We start from the raw sequence: 20,329 nt of genomic DNA on the forward strand, positions 1-20,329 counted from the left end.
TAATTAAAATTTCGCGGGTCGAGCGGCGGAGAGGAATGGGAAGAGCGAGTTGAAATTTAATTGAAAAATCGGAAAGAACGCGCGTGGCCTCCCTACTCAAGGGGTGGAAGCTAGGAGAGGGGAAATCGAGTCCAGTTGGCCCAGAGGTATGTCGGCCATGTGCTTCGCGTTTATGTATTCATCGTAAGAGCAACAGCGGAAAAGGAATCATGAAGTGCTCTTTTCAGGACACTTAGTTACCTGTCAGATATACTGAGAAAAGAAATGTCTAAAAAATTAAAAAATTTTTACTCAGTGGGATAATAATATATTTTCTTAAGTCAAAATCCTTTCGTTTAAATAGAATAAACAATTGTTCTCATAAAGAGTAACGATTTTAGGAAAATGTATATTTTCTGACCTGAAAATAATATTCTTTCAATGCAAAAGTATTCGTATTAGTGTAAAAATGTTATTAGCATCCATTATCGAGTAAATAATTTTCTATTTTTTCGTTATTTTTTTTTTCAATAGATATTTCTTCTCTTTCCTTTACTTTCCTTTATTCTTTAATATTCTTTCCTTTCCCCGAATGTCTTATGAAAATCCGAATAATATTACAATTAAAAAATAGGATAAAATATAGGGAAATAATAGGTAAAATTTAGGTAGTTGTGAAAAGTTGTATATTAGTGCATGGTTTTTTTGGCTATCTTATCCATTAACAATAACTTGCTATAAAAAAGTTGATTCTATAACGAATATTATCATTGCATCCATTTCAATTTTGTCCTGCAGAATAATCACTTTGATCCTTTTGCAGAGGAAATATATATTTCCCTAATAAATTTTGGGAGGGAGGGGGGGCTTTCCACAAGTTTCAAAACCATTTTTTATTTATTTTACAGGCTGCAATTTTTAAGTGAAAAAGATAAATTTAATTTTTCGTAACTTTTATTTTACGAAATATTGTTTTCTTCTAAAATCCACTCCGTGTGAATCGACAACTATAATCCTGACAAACAAAAAGAATTGATACCGATCTTAGGTCACTCCTGTCGACAATCACCGTTGAAGTGATGATTCTTTGAGAGGACAGAATTGAAACGGACACGGTGTTTAATATTCGCCATGGAATCTAATTTCTTTGCACCAAGATACTGTTGACAGACATGCGTAACAAAAAATTCAGACTCCCATTAATCCACAACTTTTTACAACTCCCCAGATTTTTACTCCTGTCAGGCTCCGCAGCGTGGCCGCTTGAGTATTTAATCATTCACGACGGAGGATATTACTAGCAAAAGAAGAAAAAAAAAAAAAAAAGAGTACGCCTCGCTCAGAAATGACGCGACGCGTCGTTCACGGCACAAAAGCCCAAAGGGCAAGAAGGACGGGCGGTGGGGGTGGGCGGGGATTAGTATCATGGGACGCGGTTTAATATTTGAGCTCTGCGGTGGCGGCTTACGCTTTGAAGCGGTGCGGCGATGCGCGCCGTTGCCGACCGCCGTAACGACGGTAATTAACTCGATGAAATGATGTCATAACGCAAATTAGGACGGGAGCGCACGGCATACGGTTGACTGCCGTGTATTATCGACTGTATTACAAGGGAGAAGGTGGGGGTGATATCAAGTACGCTGCAGGATTTACTTCAGGGGAGATGCTGAATCGCGGTATACAGGAATGACGGTGAGTCCCCAGCCGCGGGCGCGCGGAATTTTCGGGCGATCCGACAGCTCGCGAGTGGCTCGAGACCGGACACGCGGGATTGTTCGAGCTCAACGGTCCGTGGGTACACTCGGATAGCTCGCATTATTCCATAATGGACAGCTGCGGGATATCTCCTCAAACGCTCCCCGTATTATGCGGCGCGCGCGCGCGAAGTCGCAGGTGGATTTCTGGATTTCGCGTATTACGGATGGTTAGGGTGAACTTGCTTAATCCGAACGGAAGCCGAACTTAAGGCCAGGCTGCACAATCGATTTCTCGTAGAAATTAATGCTCGAGAAGTGTGTAGCTCCTTGTCCACAACCTTGCTTTAATTCTTAAGCCGTAAGAAATTAACCAACCACAGTTGATTATTTTTAAAATAATATTCAATTTATTACGATTAAAGTAAGGTTGTGGACAAGGGGTAATTCTCTCCTTATTTGAAATTCATGGGACGCTATACTTGGAAACTTTATCAACATGTTATGTTTCTTACTGAGAGAAAAAATATCTAGATATAAAAAATATTTATGTATAATAACTAGATATAAAAATAATTAAGATATAAAAAATAATTAAGATATAAAAATATTTATGTATAATATCTAGATATAAAAAATATTTATATATAATAACATATATTTACTTTCTTATATTGATATAAAATATTTTTCGAATAAGAAAATATACATCTTCTCGAAATTTTGAGAAAACCTTAACTCTTCACAAAAGCAATTATATTTAAATAAAAGAATTTAAATATAAGTAAATATGATATTTTAATATCATCACAAATAAATATTTACGGTTTTATCTTTTAGATATTTTTTCTCCCAGTATATGAGAAATTGCGCTTGATTAAACTGAGCAGATCTGATTCTTTAATTAAAGCTGATTAAGTAATATTACGAATTCATTGTCTCACAAATATAAAATCCCGCTCTACGTTATTTCAATTTCGCGGGTTACCGTTCATTCACAAAGCGTATTTTTGTTATCTGCCTTTGTGTAATTATGAGAAATAAATAAAGAGCGAGTCTAAACGAGAGAATGAAAAATAAATGTCCGCATCTGCTTCTCGTCCTCTCCGCCTATCCATCTCTGTCCGTCTTACTCTCGTGCCGACGGCGATCTTTTAATCAACGTGCTCGCGAAATTGACAGACGCGCGTCGATTAATACGAGTCTCCGCAACTCGATACCGCTATCGATGGTCGTAATTACGCGCGCGTTTCGGCGAATTAATCAAACAATATCCGACTGTGAACCGGCTCTGTCCGGGATTCTGTTTAGTGGATATTGTCAAGTGGATCAAACTCGAAAGCGTTCCCACTCGGTCGCGGCGCGACGTCAATATTGACGCCGGCAGTCATTCCTGTCAGATGATATGCGCGCGAGCGTTTACGAATTAATAAGACAAACGTGTAATTATAATCGTGCAATTAATATTATAAGCCGTAACGTTAACGCTATCCATATCGGTGGTAACATGCGTGTTTGCGGTGTGTCCACTTAAATATCACAGCTTCCCGGCGATTTATTGCGCTTCGTTATTCAGCGAGATAATTTGCGCATTTGCGAATAATTAATGGCAATTTCCTCAGCCCGCGACACTTATTTATAATAGAAGGAAATGCGCAAAGAATAAATTGTATGATCGAAAGGATTAGAGCTGATTAGAGCTGACGATATTTATCTCTTTCAATCATACAATTATTCCTTACACATTTCTCTCTACACATAAGAAACATCAGAGATATTTTAAAATCTAACGTTAGACCACTCGCACTGCATGTAAAGTTATTGTACGTTTATGTAATACAAGCAACATAAAAAACTCTTTCTCTCGTTTCTTTTTATTATTCTTCTTTTTATTTGCGTCGAAAGTTCCATTAGGATTTGTATACACAGCGAGAAAAGATAGAGAGGCAATGATAACAGTCGTATATAATAATAAAAATTTAAATTTAGGCTCGGCACAATAGCAAGGTCAAAGTAGACAATAACAAGAAGATACAAGACGAAATGTTCGAAGATTCAAGTATGAAACTTGTGTCTCAAGGAGCGTTATTAGAGAAATAAATCTCAGTAGCTGTGACACTTAGGCCGATAGCTGCAGTCGAAAATTATTCCATTTTTATTTCAAAACGCGCAATTAATTATAGAATCATATTCGCGGATTGTTATTCAACGGTTTGGATCAACATTTTCTGTTGCATGAATTAGATGTTACAAATTGAAGAACGATCAGAGGGGATCACGAAGTCATAATCACGTAACCCGGATTATGAACGCGGATCTCAGAATAAATTTCAAATATCAACTCGAACAAAAATTCTAAAAAAAAAGAAAATTCTAAATTTCGAAATCTCGGCAATTTTGTCACACAAATAATTTTATAATATAATTGAAGACATTCAATGTAGCAAATGATCTCACGCATTTAAAAATATATATCGCAGCTTGATACATAAATACGGCTTAGAGATTCGCTGTAAACCCGAGTATTATTTTTAAACGCATAAGTGTGTAATTTGCTGAATCTCTTTTTATGTGTTTCTTATCGTCTTAATTCGCGTCATTTAACACGCTCAAACGTATAATTCTAATTTATATATCATAAACGTGTTGAATAACATGATTTAAAACCGCAAGAGACTCGTGAGAAAAATTTCAGCCACTTACACGCTTATGTGATTAAGAACACACTCGGATTTACAGTGTTCACGGGTTGTTATTCAGCGGTTTGGATCGACATTTTCCGTTGTACGAAATAAATGTCACAAGTAATAGTCAGAAGATTGCGAAATTATAATTATTATCAAATAACGGACTATTGAACGCAGATCCCGAACAGACCTATGAGTCATTACTTAATATCCGCTTATCGCAATATTTCATTTGTACTATAAAATATTTCGTGTCAAGTTTAACACGTTTTATATGTCCAAATCTATTCACTCTAATTTTTGTGTTAATTTAACACAAGGCAAATATATAAGCAAACAACACAAAAATAATATACCGGAAATTAATACAAAAATTCTCCTTACTCTCGGTGTCTTCGCCACACGAATAATTTTATAATAAAATCGGTAACGTTCTCTGTGGTAAAAAATTTCACACACCTGGGAATATATCGCTGCTCGCTTCCAGACTTCCCGCCCCAGCATCTCGCTCTTGCTGCTGCTCTCGAGGCGATGTCGACGGGAACCCGATCAAATATCTCAGAAGAGCGGAATGTTCTAATTCTCCGACGGGAATTTTAGGCAACATATTGATGCGTGTACTCCGCGTCATAGTATGAGCGTCGCTCATCGGCTCGAGACAATATCTAGTACATGCGACGCGTGAAGGTGTCGAAATAATTAGTGTGTGTGTGTGTGTCCCCCCTTGCCAATCCCCAATCGTTGCTGTCCGCCAGTCAACGACGAACACATCCGGTGACTGAGAAATTATGATCACAGTAACGGTTTCGAAATATTCCGGATCTTCGAGATGGTCTCGAATATTGTCAAATGTCTAATAATGGTCTAATTGTCAACCTAATTATTTGGACGATTGCATTTCGAAAATGTCGCTCACGATCGTGCTCTGTGATCAATCGTCGGTTAACGTAATCATTAATTAACGTCGCGTTTTCGCGCGCTATTGTTGAGCGTTTGAACACGATAACGATCAGAAGTTGACTCCGGGACGGATTAGAGGACACGAGATGCACGGAAGTTGGACGAGTCTTGCGAGTCCTCCCGTGTCTCCTGTTTTCAATCTTCAAATTTTACGGAAATTACTAACGGAAAGTAATAATAAGATTACAAATGAAACTTGTTGTCTCATTTGTCCATTTATCTATGAGTCATTACTTAATATCTGCTTATCGCAATATTTCATTTGCACTATAAAATATTTTGTGTCAAGTTTGACACGTTTCATACGTCCTAATCTCTCACTCTAATTTTTGTGTTAATTTAACAAAGCAAATAATAGGCGAACAACACAAAAATAATATATCGGAAATTAATACAAAAATGTAACACGTGAATATGAACTCAACGTATTGTATTATCTTAACATTATAAATAGTAAATATGAATTCAACGAAAAATAGTCGAAATAATACAATGACATGTTAAATTAACACACGAATAAAAATTTAACATAAAAATTTCTACATGGATCGATTTCAACATAAATACAAAGTATTTTTTAATATCTGCAATTGTATAAGTTACATAATTACTGCATTGTTTATTGAAATTAAGAATTAAGAAATAAAAACTGAAAATTAAGAATTTAAAAATTAGGAATTAAGATTTTAATTTTAATATTTAATTTTTTATTCTCTTAACTGTAATTTACTTGACTTTTAATTTATAATTTTTATTTCTTAATTCTTAATTCCAATGAACAATACATTAATTATTTTGTAGTAATTAAGGTTTTAATTTTATCATTTTTTAAATTGTAATTTATCATTTTTCAATTTTAATAATTAATTTTGTAATTTTTTAAATTCTAAAGGATTTGAATTTTCTGCAATAATTTTCAAATTTAAATTCAACGGAATTTTGTGATAATTTTAAATTTCGACGAAATCAAAAGTTAAATAATTGGAACAAACATGTTTTCATAAATATGTCTATTGTCGTTTCTTTATTTGTCGTTTTGAATGTCGTATGATTTGTATTATGTTCTGAAATATATTGTTGATATAGATTTGGTGTATTTGTGTAAACATATGCACTTCACGTAATTCGAAATAAAAAAAAATGTTTAAAGATAATAAAAAATGAATATATAAAGGTGAATGTGTTAAAAAACATAATATTTGGATTAAAAAATAACACAAATATTGTATCAAGAATTATCACTAAAATATGAATATCGCTATTTTGAAGCAAATTTTATATAAAATGGACATTTATAGTGCTAAATGTAACACAGAGAAACGTTATTTTCACAGTAAAAAAATATTGTATTTTTCTCTATTTTTTTGCTTGCGCATTGTTTTTAAAGTGCTTCTAAAGTATTTCCAATAATTTTACTTAAAAATTGTTTTAATTATACGCCCCTTTATTGATTCAAATGATATCATATTTAAAAAACTTGCTTGCCAAAGATTGGATTAAACTTTGGAACTTTCTGCTTCTTGAGCCATTTGCCTTGTCTACTACATCACTTCTAATCTGATTGCAAATACCCTTTACATTGTACGTATCATAATATGGCGCGAAAACAATATTTTTCAATAAAATTAACATCCGTAAATAAATAAATATAAATTACATATAGTAACACATTAACTAAATTTAAAAAAAATGAAATAAAAGAGTGAAGGAAATTATATGTGTAAAGGACGGGGTCCGCAGTGCTTTTATATCGCACATAAAGATTCGTTTTATCATTTATGGTCCGCGTGGCCGGAAAAGTCGGGCGAGTGCTTGTCGCCGCTCGATTTACGCATCGAGTCGAGTGTTTATTCGTTCGCAAAATATCCGCGAATAATGCAATGCGTGCGCGACCGAATTCACCGATGAGTGGTATTTATAGGAATATCGTCGAAAAATTCGCGGATTATATTTTAACGCTGTATAATCCGATTTGCTTTTTGTTTCTGAAAAAAATGACAAGCAGAAAATGTCGAACATCGATCGTGTGGGATGTAAATGAATATAGTCAAAATTTAACCTGTGAATATTTGATTACCTCAACCTTTCCCTATAAAACAAGGTTTGTTCTTTGCTTCTGAAAAAATAACGAAACAAAAAAATATCAAACATTGATCGTGGGATATAAATAAATATGGATTTAATCTATAAATATTTCATTATTTTTAAACTCGTATGGGAATACGCTTTAAATTTTAATGCCTACGACATTGTACAATAATAACGTATAATATACATACATATATATATATATATATATATATATATATATATATAAATTATATTTAATAACATTTTTTTGTATGTATATATATAATGGGTTTATATGATATTTTAATTATTTCTAATCAAGATCCGTGTTTAGACTCTTAAAATATTTATTAATATATAATAATAATATGTAATTTCTCTATTTATTTTGATATAGTATTGTTAGCATTATCATTATTTGTTACACAATATGAGAGCTGCAAATTGCGGCAAGACTTACTTATCACTCTTTTTCGCGTTGAATTTTTATTCACGACGAAGTAATCGTCGAAGAACGCACTCGTTATTTATCGTGCATCGTTATTTATCGCCGTGATTTCCTTTTGATCGTCACCATTCGGAAAGACAATTATTGTTCCATTGTGAGCCTCTTCTTTTGTCTCCCCGTTCATCCCGTAATTGTTCCCGGACACGTTTCTTTTCGGACGCACCCGTAAATTAATTTCTCTTCGTCTCATTATTACGCGATAATCACCATGTCGTCTGTTAAACTGCAATTAAGGTCGCACACTACTTTTTTGTACTTTCGCAGTTTTCCCCTTTCTTCTATTTTTTTAGCATTGTATTTGCGAACGACGCGAATTAATACCTCGCATTAATAAATTACCTCGGAGACCGAGGCGCACAGGAAATCCAGGGGAACCTCGCAGATAGACAATGACATGCGTAACACGTGTCAATTATTTATAATAACGATAGAACGTCAGTTTGTCATGTAACATCGTTGAACGTGATTTGCACGATTGTCGACAATGGTAGTGAATGCATATTTAATTGGTCTACTATTACGGACTTTCAGAGAAAAAATAAAAAAGTATATATTTATAATCTAAAAAATATATCATCTAAATAATATATAAATATATATAAATAATAATATATAAATTTGGTCTAAAAAATAAGAAAATATTTATTTGGTATGGATATTAACATATTTACTCTTAAATCTATGTTCTATGATTTAAACAGAAGAAACAATTATGCTTTATTCACGAAAAGCTAAAGTTTTGAGAAAATGTATATTTTCTCACTTAGAAAATATTCCATTTATTATATAATTATTAATATATATTCAATGTAGGTATAACAATATAAATATATTATTAATATATTTATATTTTTATACTCACATTGAATAAATATTACTTACTCCTTAGATATTTTTTCTCCCTCAGAGTGTGAATAAATGCAAAGGCAAACCTTAAAAGCCGAAGTGAATTAAGTGAGCGAAGTAAGAAAAAAAAAGTTAAAAAGCATATATAAAAAATGCGAAAGAGCGGACAGAGGTATGAATAAATACGACAATGTGGTAATAAATGCGAGGGTAACAATTCATCCTCGGACGACCGTCGCCGGAGGTCCGCATAATACCGTTCATCGCGATGCTATCGTCGCGCAGGTGAAGAGCGGACACTCTCGGGAAGAGGATCGATTTGTTCGCGATCTATTTAAAGGAACGGGACGGTCGAGAAACAATCTCGCCGCCACATAACTGTCACCATCGTCCGCCGCTGCCGAATGCGACGGCTGGAAAACGCGCGTCGCGTGATCTCGAGCCACAAAGCCGACGTGTGCCAGAGATACCGGGCCGCTTTGTACAGCTCGCGAGCGACCAAGAGTACCCGGCAGATAATGGAGTACCCCTTTATCGGCGTTGCGCGACGTCTCGATGCCAATTTTTGCTCGAAAAATCGTGACGCGAGGAACCCCAGAGCCTCTCGCGTGCGAAACCGCCGACGACGCGACGAGATAATCGCCGACGTTTCAATCTTCACGCGCCGAAACCGAAGTTTCCCTCTATAAGAATTTGTCTTACAAGTTCCCCCCTTCCCTCTTTTTCTCTATTTCTCCTCCTGTTATTTTGCAGATGAAAGATAAATACATCAGAGTGGAGAATAGTTATAACTAACTGATATATTAAAATGGCATAAATAATAACATAGTTAATTATTTATTTGCAGCAATCAACCTGCGTTATAGCTTGCATGGATTATTAATATTTTATTAATCAGCTTATTAATTTTCATTATTAATATTTTCATTAATATGTGATTATTAATATTGGGAATCTAAGAATTATTAATTAATGACAGATTAATTGTGGATTTAAGGGTGTATATAATCACTGCAAAAGTCACTAGAAATTAGAAATACATTAATATTTCTATTTTTCGCTTAAAAACCTGTGATTTATATACGATATACAGTTCAGTAACAATATATACAAGTTCGATAAGATCGAATTTACTTATTCATTAATAGGGAATAGTCCTTTAAGAAAAAATTCGAGTAAAAAGTCGAACTTCTCAATTGCGATCGCACATTTTTATTTTTTATGTGTAAACTCAACCTGTGAAACAACGCGGAGTAAAAAAGTTCTCACCAAAATTATCCCTTCAAGATGTCTGTTCCTCTCATGAACATTTTGAGGAAGTTTCATCCAAATGACGCCGCGGGTTAAAATCACGTCTCAACTACATATTACAAAGGGAGAATCTGGACAGCGACTGCTTCCGGCACGGTGATTTTCAGCGACACACGTCATTTCGAAAGTTCCCGCAGTCGCACGATTATTCTGAGTGAGTGTGTGTGTGTGTGTGTGTGTGTGTGTGCGCTGCGAGTTGCTAAAGACACTCCACACGCGTTCACGTGTTTACCCGAAAACGGGAGGGAGCCAAAAATGCGCGTTTTAGCTGCGTGGCAGAACGGTAACGAGAATCTACAGCCCGTTTAATTAATGCGAGAGGTATTGATTTATGGCCGTCGATTGGTTATCACGCGATGCCGTTAAAATTAGTAAAAAACTATCCCCGAGGTCTCTCTGAAAGTTTCACGGCGCTGCGCACTGCCGCGGCTGTATTGTCGGAATAAATCACGTTCATTTTGACAGCAGACGCAAATAACTCTGTCTACCTGCGTCGTATTCATCATCATTCGTACTATTCACGCTTGCATGGCAATTTGTCGTTTCGACATTGTCGGCGAAAATCCACCGTTTTAGCGCGCGATGATTTCGTCGCCTCTATCTCCCATTCTTTCTCTCTCTCTCTCTCTTTCCTTCGAAAACGTAAAGTTCAGATTACTCGATTAAACACATTGAGTAACCTCATTTACGTCATTTTTACTCTTTCCACGTGGAACATGCTTATTTATTTAAATTCACGCTCGGAAAGGGCATAAAGAAGTACATTGGAATACGATTTACACGTACTTTGCAAACTGCTTTTTAAGGAGTCTCGTTATCACAAAGTAAGGTCACATCAGGTCTCTGATCGAAAACGCGCACGTACGGCTCGCGAAAGCACAACGTCTGGAATACGTGACACCGACGTGCGAAGGGTTGAAAGAGATAATTCTCGACAGAGAACCGTCTCGCATTTCGCGCGTTTGTATGGAAATTCCTATACGTCGTGACACCGTCAATATCGGCTTATTTTATATCTAGTTGTTCCTACGCTTCTTTCTCTCTCTCTCTCTCTCTCTCTCTCTCTCTCTCTCTCTCTCGTTACTTTTTTGTATTTATTCGTTTAACGTTTATTCTGCATATTTGTGCTTGGATATGTTCCAAGTTGAAATTTTGGTTTCACACTAATCCTGCACTGAGAGAAAAAATATTTTCGATTCAACTAAAATTATAATTATTTCTAGCTCCTTATTTGGTTGTCCCAATACAAAAATGGCAGTAATAACATGCACATGAAGTTGTTAACATTACATTAGAACTTAATTGGAAAAAATTTTTTTTTATAACGATATATTACTGTGCGACATTTCAATTTCAACGCTCGCGATTTTTCTTTATTGCACTTTTGTTTCATTTTGTGTTTCATTATTTATTTTTGTACACTCCCGCGTGGACACAATCAATTACATCACGTGGAATCGTCCAGTCGTGGAGATACGGTGGTCTTCCTTCTCGAGTTTTAATCGTTAATAATGGCGTGATGTGCGAACGGCGACTAGTGCTAACTGGAAGACAGAGAGACAGGGACACATACACAAACACCTCGCCACAGAATTAAATCAAACCGAATGAGTAATTTCGTCGCACGACAACACAATGAAGCTAATTCCGTCCGCGATCGAAGCGCTACGTCGTCGACTCGTTTCCCGACTCGGCTCCGACAAGCGAACTCGAGATAATTGCACAGCTACGCGTTTGCCGATTAGTCAAAATTAATTCATTAACCATTTGAATTAATTACAACAGACGCCAATGAACGTCGGCTCCAATTCGAGCATTTCGCGCTTCGCTACGTGACTCGACATTTCGCGGGCGCGCTTAATCCGTTAAAATATCACAGAGTCATTTTCAATTATCAAGGGCTCGCGAAAGTTCGATCGGATCGTCGATGATTCACGTTTGAGACGCGGAGTAAGGCAATTGTCCGAAAGGTGGCGGTAAATAACAATGACTAAATACACAACGATCGACAGCGATCGAACTGATACACTGAAAAAAGTCTGATAATAGTTAATGCATTTAATAAATGCGTCAGTCTAATCTAGTGGAAAGTATTACTAAACAGTATGGTTTCATTTAACAAATTGCTTGCTGATACGTGCCACATAATAGTTACCAAGCAAATAACAAACATCAAACTTTGCTAAGATTATTTACCGATACTTAACAAATTAAGGTCCCTGAGAGTAATATGGCCAGGTTTTTAATATGGCCAATTAACTGTAAAAGACGTAATTTGCACGGAAAAATTCAAATCAATGTTCTTCTTTACATGTTACTAGAACACCTGACACAATTGCCGTTCTGAAATATCGCGTGCAGCTCTCATTCGGTGGAGTCTATGTGTTTGACGACAAACGCTTCGTACTGCGCTGCGGTGAGATTGTTATTGTTCTCATGTTTATTAATTTATAATATTAGTTGAATAATTGCTTAATATGCAGTTCTCTATGCTGATTTTAATAACGATATCGAAATTTAGTTTACTTTAACCAGTAATGTAATATTAAGAACATTTTTATAAAATGACACGTGTTGCTAATGACACTCTTGGCCATATTACCAATCTATAAGTGCCCTAACTTGTAATGTTATATATGATTGAGCATATTATCAAAATATTTTTACTTTTCTACTTTTAAATATGAATCCTGATTCTCCAAAAGAGAAGCGTGGTAAATAGATACAAAAAAATCTGTCTTACACAGTATTTTTTTTATAACGTGTTTTTTAAAATAAATATTACTTCTTTTGTTACTCTTTTATTACTTCCATTACAAATAGCATTAATTATGATTAATGGTTGAAAAATTCAATTTTAAAGAAAAGAAAAAATGGCCATATTACCTTCATATATTTTTAATGTGGCCAAAACGCCGATTTTTTAAAATAAGTTATTTTCTTATGATTTTAATTGAATGTTCTTTCCTGATTTTTTTCTTAATTGCCAAAGGTCCAAAGTAAATTGTAGCGCAAGCGGATTTTGAAAGTTCCATAAAATAACTGGAGAATTTTTTAAACCCTAGTATATTATTCTAAGGAACTTTATTTGATTATATTCACTTATATGTTAAGTTGAAACTATTTCACCAAAATATTTAGTAACTATTATCCAGACTAGATAAATATTATCAACTTTCTTTTCAATGTAACAATGCTTTGATTGGGCTTAGTAATATCCCGATAAACACAAAGTATCATCGACATTACAATGTCAGCTCAATCATATGGTATATTACGTAATTGTTACTTTGTTATCCAAGTTACATAATATACTATATAATTGAGCTGACATTGTAATATGAACGATACTTTGTATTTATTGTAATCAATCCCGAATAACCGGTCGCGCGCGCGACCGTCGAACTGTCAATAAAAGAGCCAGATAAAAAAATTCGACCAACAACTTCCGCAAGCCCCTGCAGATGATTAAACGTACGCGCCGCGACGAAAAATACAGCAATAGTCGAAGAAGCGAAGAGAAAAAAGGGAGACTTACGAAATGCGAAATAAATTCGGCGTTCGCCTAAAAGTCGGCGTTTGCGAAAGCGTCGGCCTTTGCGAAAGCGTCGGCCAGAGCGTCCGCGTCGGCATTAGCCAGAGCCTTGGCGAAAGCATTGGCTAGAGCAGCAGGTTGGCCTTTAGCCATAGCGTCGGCCCAGGCGAAGGGGTCGGCGTCGGCCCAGGCGTCAGGGTCAGCCATCGGGTAGGTCCAAGCGAGCTGCCCTACGAGGGCCACTACGAGCAAAGCGACGAGGGTTTTCATGATGACACGTGCCCGTCGCTCTGGCGCGTCTCTTTATACCCGCCGCGACCGGCCATTTGCGCTCGATAAAAAACGCCATTGTCACGCGTCACGTAGATAAGAAATCGCACGGGGCAGTTAAACGGGGAAGCTGATACGCTTTTATTGCCGCGGCGTCGCGAAGCCCGACTCGAATTCGGCTGACTTGGCGCGAACTGCGATTAACTCTTTCACGATAAAATGATTTTAATTAATTTGGTTTAAATGATTGAATTGATTTAAATGATTTTAATATTTTAATATATTATTATACACGACAATGAAATGTGTTATTGACAATTACTAACGTGTTTATCAATACGTTATTTCTAGAACAGATGCTCATTAACCCGGGAGTGGGCGCGTATCGGTCATTTCCCCGTACTTTTTCGTTTTCTACTTATATCATCTGATCTATTGACATTATCGTATTTTCGCTTTTACGTAAATTTTCTTTGATGTTTTCTCGTATAGCATGGAGAAGTGGACGGCGCAGCGCGCTTATTTTTATGTAAAATTTAGCAGTCGGTCTAAAAGACCATAGCGCGCCTACTAATGTTAGTCTTTTATCTCTGCCGCGTCAGCGTCACTCGATGTGCCGCCGAACGTCTATTGTCTTTCCGACGTCGTATTTGGACGGACGGTTCTCTCTTTTTTTGTTAAATTAATAAAATTTTCAACAGCACGCGTAATTGGAATATATATTCTTGATTCAGCGATATTATTAAAATTAATACTTGAATTATTGAAACAATACATAATGTGATAATTTTAATATTGCCATTAAATCAAGAAGATTTATTCTCTATTACTAAATTTATCAAATAAATTTTTAAGTTTATTAATACAATGTTTAAGTTAATCAAAGTAAAACGAGAGAAACAAAAAATTCCTATTTTATTTTATTTAACTAAAAGAATGTCATTTTTTACTAATGCAGTTAAAATAAAAATATGATGTTTTATTCACATATGTATAATAAGTTTAATATGTTTCCTAAACATATTAGATATAGAAATGGTAAAGAGAAAAAAAGATGAGAAAAAGAAGGAATAGTGAGATATAATAAAATTATTTCCTTTAATTATTATGTTTCTTTTAATAATTTGATTGGTAATTTATTAATTATTACACATGTATGTGCTTAAATATATTTCGGTCGAAATGACCAATACACGCCCACTAACGTTGGTTATTTTAACGCGCCCATTCCCGAGTTAAAAAAGGACTTATGAAAAGAGCTTATTAAAAATGCTTATGAGGAAAGAATAATTGAAAATTTATTTGCGAGAGAGAGATATACATATAAAGCTTATTTGCACAGAGTGTTAGATTTTATTTCGTGGAAATAAACTTTATGTCCCATAGATAAATGTTCAAGTATTCTTTTCTTAGCGCGAGAAACGATATATTTAAACCATTACGTCCAAAGAGAACCGTGTGATTCATTGACATTTTTTCAGTTGTAAAAAATAATACGTCGCTACATTTTCTAACATTTTTCTCTCCTTTATCTGAAGTGATTGTTCAAAATTGTATTATTTTCTTAGAGAGATTGGTAAATTGTCGCACGGTCTTGCCGTACTTGCAAACAATGAAACGTTATAGCCGTTGTAGCCAATTGGAATTTTTATCACGGCGCAATTTTACGCACGGAAATCATGCGTCACGATCACGAGTTTTATGCGATCCTCTCTTCTTTTTCCACTAGGCGATAAAAAATATGCTTTTCCGCGATAGATATGCACTTTTATTATTCCGAGTATTGTGCTCTTGCTTCCCGTTCCAAGAAAAAAAAAATAAAAAGAAAAAGCGCGTCATTTCGGTGGGGAAATTGCGACATTTAGAAAACCGCGGAAGGAGACGCTGAATCATTTCAGTAGTGTTAATTCGCAGTCACGAGTGTGTTTTGCAACCGACCATCCGCCCACATCAAGCAACGAAGTCGGCTTGAATTCCCTCGCGCGGGATGATCTCGCGTTTCGCCAATTTCGAGGTTTTCCGCGAGAGTCGGAGCGCGCATAATTCCATTAAAATATAATCAGGGAGTTTAGTATGCATCCTCACAGCCAAATAGGACACAGACAAAATCGGGAAATACAAATCACATGTCGAAACGCCGCGAAATGCGGCCAATTGGAACATATGTACTCATTACGCGCCGCACGCCTAACAATTAGATGATCATAATGAACGAGTAGTGAGTAGAGTTGTCTGTGAATAGCTTTACGATTCAAAGACGAGTGTAGGTGAAGTGCCATAGAATTAATATGCGGCTAAATTATTAAACACATGTACACAACCGACATGATAGTCTTTGCACTTACTAAGCCCTCTGGAATTTTTCAATCACACACACTGAGACAAAAATATTTGAAAATTTATTTGTGGAATATAAAGTTTACTTCACAGAAACAAATCTTATTTTCCTGGAAGTATTTTTGTCTCATAGAAACGAACTTTATATCCTTCAAATAAATTGTCAAATATTTTTTCTCAGTGCGCTGAGAAAGAAATTCCCGAAAATTCATTTGTGAGGGACGTAAAATTTACTTCTGTAAAATAAAATTTACTTCTACGACAAAGTTTATTTCCGCGAAAAATAAACTTTTTTTTATCCTTTATAACTCTGTGAAATGAATATTTCTACGAAATAAAAAGTTCTTTTTTTTTGCGAAATAAACTTTTATTCCACAAATAAATTTTCAAGTATTTCTTTTTCAATGCAATAATGATTTTCCAATAGTATATTTCAAATATTGAGCCTTGAGAAAAGGACCAAACAGAATTTACAGACGCACCGCGTTTCATCTCTCTAAAGATGCGAGTTGAATTTGATGGTCTTCAGCTCTTTGAAAACTAAATACGTCGATGCTTTGATTCGCAATGAACGAGCAATCAAAGCTTCGTGAAATTCGTCATTAAAAAAATCGTACTTATTTAACAATGACCCAAGCACGTGAATGGCAATCCGCGAATACGAATCCGTCATTATATATTTCTCAATAAATCACTGACATTCAACAATAATTTCATTTCAATTACGTCTCGATTTTGACATTTTCATCTTGCGACTCTCCCTCCCTCTCAGACACCGAGATTTTATTATGCTTCGATATCCACGACATTTTAATTATCGAGAAAGTTGAGAGATAAAAAAACAAAAAAGAAAAGAGGGAAAAATAAGACACGAGATCGGAGATGATGGCGTTCGATTAGAGTTCGCCGCAGGAAAGACCGTTCCAATTTTTGACAACGGCGAGAGCGATATCGTAACCCGGCTCGTTCCCTGAACATTCCGGGCCTAGAGGGTGAGACTGGGACTTAACCTGGATGTGTATCGACTAAATATCCGGTGGTGGACGTTTTAGCGTACACACACGCATACATGCAAGGCTAGAACAACCTTCGAAACTCTCGTGGAGGCAGAGTACAGATTGAGATAAAAATAAAAGTACCGTTTTGTGATATTCACAATAATCGAATATTAATTAAAGAAAATTTGTGAGTAATCACGCGAGATATGGTAGATGAGCTGTAGTGTGACGTCTGCCATCGTGTGCTTGTATTTTGATTCAAACTGAACAAAAAAGCTCTATTTTCCGTTTTCCTAAGAAATATTCCTAAGAAACTTTATAGACTTTTAATTATTAATTAGAGAAAATTGTCGCTCACGATAATATAATAATGTTATCTAATTAATAACTAAAAACCTATAAGTTATCAAGAAGTTATCTATAAGTTATCTATAAGTTATCAAGAAAAGGGTAAAGGATTTTCTGTTTAGTTTGACCTACTGTGCCTCCACGAGAGCTTTGAAGGTCGTCCTGGGACACCCTGTATATATATAATTTCGCGTAAGAGTTCTTTCCCCTCCAATCACCTGCCTACTCTCTCGTGGGCGCGTGTAGATACGGGGAAAAACTTTTCGTCTTTCACGCGATCGTCAAAATTGGATCGGAACTTCTTATTTACGCGGACGTGAAACTCGCGCTTTTTTCATGGATCCGTCTCGCGACGACGACGAGGAGCCGAGTCGAGCCGATTCTCCTCCTCCTCGTACCGATCGAAGCCTGGATTTAGCGGTGTGACACGCAACGCGAACGACAAACAACGAGAATGATTTGCGTGAAAGGAACGAGGAATTTATCGGCAGGGTGAAGTTATGAGCAATCACGCCTGCTCTTGCGTGGATGTATTTAATTATTTTAATTACGATAATAATAATAATAACCATGATTTTTATGCATGGCGCGGTAAATAATGTGTGATTATATGAATGCGACGTCAGCAGAAGTTAATTATGCCGGTGAAGTTATATTTGCACGATATATTGCGATCTTAATGAAAACGGTCGTGCGTAAATGTTGGGTTGTGCAATGAATAATTTCGAATTTTCCCGACAGAAGGAAACAATTGTATTTTCAGGTTGTTTCGCGAAACAATACACGTGGCGCTTTGATCTACGATTTTTCGCCATTTTTGGCGTGTACATTGCTTCGTACACGGTAAAAAATGTTTTGTATTCGCATTGAAATCGATTCGCATAGAAGTTCTTATGTAAATTTTTAACATACTCGTGTGTCAATTTAACATACTGTCGTTGTATTATTCTAATTATTCTTTTTGTTGAGTTAATATTTACTATTACTAAGTGTTAAGATAACGCAGTAGTGCCTGACTGTTGCATCTTTGTTGTTAACTTTCGACACATTATTTGTGTTATTCGTTCACATACTTGCATTGTGTTAAATTAACACAAGAATTACAGTGGAAGTTGAAACACGTTAAATCTGTTAAATTTACTAGAAAATTGTTTGCAGTTTAAATTTACAATGGCATAAAATTTTGAAACGAAGGTGGAATAAAGAGGAGAAGAAAAAGGAGGAGTAAAAGTTTATTTTTTGCTCCTTTCTACTTACATTTATGTGATATTACTTATGTAATATTTAGTATTTGATATTAATTTGTTCTTTACAAAACTAATTGTATTATCTTTCTTCACTGGGAGAAATATTCCGTACAGATAATAATAATTTTTCCTGCGACATTCGAGATTATTTATAACGCAACCCGATATATCGATTAGGTTTGCGCGAACTTATTAGCGGCAGACTCGCTTTCTGATCGGATTTCCTTTCGCGGTGGGTTCTTTTTCGCGCTGTTCTCCCGTCGGCAGGACCTTGAAGAAGTGCGCGAAACTTGCACGTTTGGTCGTCGCGTGCAGTCGACGCTTGATTTTCGCGTGATCGCGGCGTTTCGAGCGGCGCGCGCCCTCGAAGAAACGATACCCTCCTCGGAGAGGCGATTTCGAGGCAGCGAAAGAGAAGGAAGAGGAGAGCAAGAGAGAGAGAGAGAAAGAGAGAAAGGTTAAAATCGCGAAAGAACACACGTGCGGCCTCGGTGCTTTCGCGCGAAGGCCGTCCGTCATTATTACATGCCTCGCCGAACCGACCTATCCCACACGAATCTCTTGTCGTCCTTTCCCTTTTTTCCTAAAAATTCAAAATATTGTTCCCCGATAATACAAGAGGCTTGCGATTTTCTAACAAATCTGTCAAATACGTATCGACGGGAGAGAAAGAGAGAGGGAAGCTCGCCATCAACGACTCGTTAATTAATTCCTCGCGTGTTTAAACACTATCCAAGAAAACATTGGTTCGACTCTATATAGCGAGCAAATCAAATTTTTATTTTAATTTAATATTCTTGTTTCAAATGGGAAAGCATAAAGTGGGATGCAGAATGTATTTCGAACAAATGTTCGAATTGTTATGCTTATGATAGATTTACGGACATATAAACTTAAGAAATATTTGAAACAAGTAAAATTTACTTAAATATAGTTTGTATTTTTCTTTGCGTAGGATCTAAATTTCGACTCAGGATTTATCTTGACATATAAACTTCAGAAATACTTGAAACAAGTAAGATTTACTTAAATATAGTTTGTATTTTTTTCTTTGCGTAGGATCTAAATTTCGACTCAGGATTTATCTTGATAACACTGATTGGGGACAACTTCAACCTCTAGCTTGTTTTATTATTGCATTGTAAACCCGCGCAGAGGGTTTAATTGGCCCTTTACATATTACTGACTATTTTAGTTAAGAGAGCTTGAATTTATTTAATTTCATTGCGCACTCTAATTGGTCCTTTATGCATCACTGATTATTATTGTTGTTGGTTTATTTGAAGATCTAATAATTCCATCACAAAGATTATACCACGTTACATTACATCTGAATGTTTTTCGCGAATAATTTCCGACAATTGTGCTTGAATCGATTCAAGACGGGACTCGAAGCGAGTCGACATCGCCTCGACAATCATTGAGATAAATTAATATGATACGCTGCGCTAAGGTTGCAGCAACAATAAAGCGTAGATTCTCTCTCTCTTTCTCTCTCTTCGAATCGCGATTTCCTCGATCGCTGTATTTTTCCGCGCA

At 35.8% G+C, this 20,329-nt stretch overlaps 1 protein-coding gene and 1 long non-coding RNA gene across 4 annotated transcripts in view; one reads left to right on the forward strand and one right to left on the reverse strand.

The window, feature by feature from the left end:
* LOC116849566 (octopamine receptor beta-3R-like) overlaps nucleotides 1-20,329 on the forward strand; it is a 163,532-nt gene that overhangs the window by 79,116 nt on the left and 64,087 nt on the right. The gene's annotated exons all lie outside the window — the stretch shown is intronic.
* On the reverse strand, nucleotides 11,245-13,878 carry LOC116849572. The gene is made up of 2 exons (XR_004379161.1): nucleotides 13,594-13,878; nucleotides 11,245-11,599 (listed from the first exon to the last, which is right to left on the reverse strand). It is a non-coding gene; the product is annotated as an uncharacterized LOC116849572 (long non-coding RNA).

The sequence above is a fragment of the Odontomachus brunneus genome, unplaced genomic scaffold (assembly GCF_010583005.1).
Source record: "Odontomachus brunneus isolate Ranch 3 - 2012 unplaced genomic scaffold, Obru_v1 Obru_scaffold_118, whole genome shotgun sequence".
In the NCBI taxonomy this organism is placed as follows: Eukaryota; Metazoa; Arthropoda; class Insecta; order Hymenoptera; family Formicidae; genus Odontomachus; species Odontomachus brunneus.